This window comes from Silene latifolia, chromosome 8, assembly GCF_048544455.1.
Source record: "Silene latifolia isolate original U9 population chromosome 8, ASM4854445v1, whole genome shotgun sequence".
NCBI classification, from domain to species: domain Eukaryota; kingdom Viridiplantae; phylum Streptophyta; class Magnoliopsida; order Caryophyllales; family Caryophyllaceae; genus Silene; species Silene latifolia.
The window spans coordinates 6,639,337-6,642,884 of NC_133533.1; the positions used below are offsets into that span (position 1 = coordinate 6,639,337).

At 36.8% G+C, this 3,548-nt stretch overlaps 1 long non-coding RNA gene across 1 annotated transcript; it reads right to left on the reverse strand.

The window, feature by feature from the left end:
- Positions 1-642: 642 nt before the first annotated feature.
- LOC141594033 (uncharacterized) lies at positions 643-3,037 on the reverse strand. The gene is made up of 3 exons (XR_012521983.1): positions 2,806-3,037; positions 2,597-2,707; positions 643-846 (listed from the first exon to the last, which is right to left on the reverse strand). It is a non-coding gene; the product is annotated as an uncharacterized LOC141594033 (long non-coding RNA).
- Between the last annotated feature and the right edge of the window lie 511 nt (positions 3,038-3,548).

The following is a 3,548-nucleotide window of genomic DNA, read 5'->3' on the forward strand; positions in this document are numbered from 1 at the left end:
TAATTTCAATTTTCTCTCAATACATAAGTGAAAATATATTCATGTGGATCTTGTTTGATTCGTCTTTACGAATACATTAAAAATATTTAACTTTTATAATTTTTGCAAATACATAACTAACGATATATGATTTGAATATAAAACTTCAGTAAGCTTACCTAGTTAAACGTTGGGTCACGTGGGTCGGACAAGTCTTGACCCTAAAATGGGTGTTATTATTGGACCGAGTTGTATTTAGATTCAGTTGAAAAAAGCGGGTTATTTTCGAGCTACTGATAGGCTCGTATTTCTACTATCTATTTATCATATTTTAAGTACAATAAAGCGACATTGGGATGCGGTTTTACATGATTTACGTCACTATTGCCGTTTTTCGAGTGTCGGGATAATAATGGAGTTTTGAGCAATGATCGGAAGCAAAGGCATATCTTGAATTCTACCATGGTACAAAATATCTACAAGCAAGAAGGAAGACTAGCTAAGTGTGACACCCTCATTCATTGCGGAAAAGTAAACACATAATTCTAGATAAAAACTGGATGAATATGTTTGTAATAGGTTCATTTGGGTAAAAACCTGTAATTTTTAAAACCTGAACCTGTTATAAAATTATCCAAGTGGGAAGGTGTCAAACATGCAAGGTCTAAAATAAGTCTCATAAATAAAACATCGCTAAAGTCGCGAAACAAAGTTATACAACCCAAATATGAAAAAGGGAGACATATGTCCCTAAAAAGTATATGACATAAAAAGTGTTTAAGGGTCACAATAAAATAAAGTCAATCTAGGTCCCAAGGTTACTTTGCTCGCTAGCTCGTCCATGTACCCTATATATGCATCACCTACCTGTCAATCGCATTTTATACAAATACGAAAGCCACAGTCAGTGGGGAGTAACTCCGAGTTCTCCCAGCCACGAAATATCATAATTAATATAACATGTAAACATAAGAATATGAATATGAATAACACATAGCCTTAGCATATAGATGCTAGACAATCGTGCTTATCATGTGAACAACAATACAACAACACATAGTCCTAGCATGTGAATACTAGACCGACTCATACTACACTATCATGTGAATCACATAACATCCAGGAATCCAAACTCTATCAACCATAGCCGGCTTGCATCTCACCTTCTATAATTCATAGAATCATCAAACAAGAAAGGAAAGTATATCTAGAGACAGGCATAAGTTCTTAGTACAGTCAATAGTCACTCTGTAACTCGAGTCTATACCACGAGGTAAGGTAAACACCCTAGTCCTAAACCTGCGCAGACCTAGCGACATGCGGAAAACTACCGCATCCAAGACCCATGATAACACCACATGAGTACCCCTCAGGAGTCCACCAAAGGGTTGGCTAGTACTTAAGCTGACCACATACTTCTAAGAGTACGTCAGGAGGTCATGCCCTAACTTGGATATAAACCCACAAAGCTAAGACACAAAGGCTATTAAGCCGCAAACATACACTCGTCAAAGACTATAATGGCCTATCTATGACGAAGGCCGAAATACTCACCTAGGACCTAGTCCCAGCTTGAATGCTTTAACCCACGCCACACAAGACAAGTAGGACACCCAATTAACCATAAGAGGGGCAAAGAGTCCAAACTTGCACACACAAATGATCATACACACTCTAACATATGAAAGGCTACGCAAGAGCATATTCAGCTGACAATCCAACAATATCTCCAATATCAATAATAATCCAAATTCCAGCTAACCAACAGTACCATAATCCATGAGAACAAGCTAAAATGGCAAAGAGGCAACAAGACTCAAGCATAAGGCATCCAAAGCATCCAACAACCAACATGTGAAATGATAATTACAAATATCAAGGCATCAACACAAAACATCCAATAACAACCAATCTCACCTCAAAGACAAACCCTCGACCCGAGTCCCGCGACGGGTCATCGGTCAAATCGAGGCTGACCGGTTTAAACCTAGTTTGACCAAACTCGTTCGGTCAATCTGGCCCAGCTCAGAGTCTTGACCCATGTTGGCCCAAATCACAACATTCATTACAATATCATTCTCATGCAATATTCCCATTCCTATCATGTGAACACTATCAACATAAAGAAAACATTCCAACTTACAAAATAACTAATTCCACAAAATTCTCGCATAATAAAATAGCATAAATAACCGTCTCACACAAGGGTAAACTCTTCTATAAATTTATAATCGATAAAATGACGCCATTTACTCATACGGACTCCGAATTGAGTGATTCAAGTGGCTAAACCACCTAATTTTTCGATGCTGTTCAATCTGTCATATTTTTGGAAACATTGGAAACCGTCTCATTCCGGTACTGACGCGTTCCGGCCAAAACACGGACTTGTCACAACACATAATTCCTCATCCAAATTTGTTCCAAACAATAATATACAAATGGGTAACATAAATTAAACATAAACATACTCATCTTACTCCATTCATTCATTTATCAACAAGATCGTCTCAAACAACAACAAACAACAACAACAAACAACAACAAACGACAACAAACAACAACAAATACAACTACTAATGTGACATTAATTCGTCGAGTGACTCGGAATAGTTACCTTAAGCTAGAAAAAGAGAACAATAACACTTGAGAAAGAGCCCTAGAAACCGAAATCACTCATCATCTTCTACAATATATGAGTCACCTAACTCATCTTCAAATTCTTCACCTATAAGAACAACAAAAACACAATTATTAGGCTTAAATTCGAAAACCCTAAAAGATGAGCCTTAAAACAAAATTGGGGGAAATGAAAATAAAGCTTACTAGTAGATGAGGATTGAAGAGAGGATTTCAAATATATAATTTTTATGAGATTTGGTGGAGAAATGAAGGATTTATGGTGGATTTAGGGATTGTAAGGGGGATTTTTGAGATGAATTTGGTGTTTGATGAAAGGGAGAGAGAGAGTGAATTATGGAGGAAATGAGAATTGAAAGAGGGGACAATGGAGGGTAGGTGGCCAGCCAAAAGGCATGGGGAGATGGGTCATTTGTTTACGTTTTGTGGTTTGCTTCGACGGTAATTAGAAATATTCGTCGAACGCGATTTCCGAGAATACTTTATTTTTGTGCCCAAAAGAAAGGGGAAGATATAAGGAAATAGGAGGGAGTATTTGTTGTTACTTTGTCACAATTGTTCTAATTGCTCTTTTAATTTCACTATTGCAAAACCCCCCTTTTCTTGGGTTCGATCCCTTGCTTACTACTTTGCTAGTTTAGAATTAGCGTTAATTAGTATGCTTTGTGGTATATAAATTGTTAATTTGGTCGTCTTAAATAGCGACGTTTTAGGCGTGTCGGCTACATTAGTTGATTTTTCGGATCTAGTCTATTTTACATGTCTAAATATAGCTTTAGCTTGCCTTTGTATATTACAACAAATTATGCACGTGAAATAAATGGTCCTTATAATAGTACAATCTAGGCAACACGTAATTTTTACAAAGCTCAAACAAATGGAGTACTCCGTAACATTGTTCAAGTTTTTAACGCAAGTAAATCAAAATC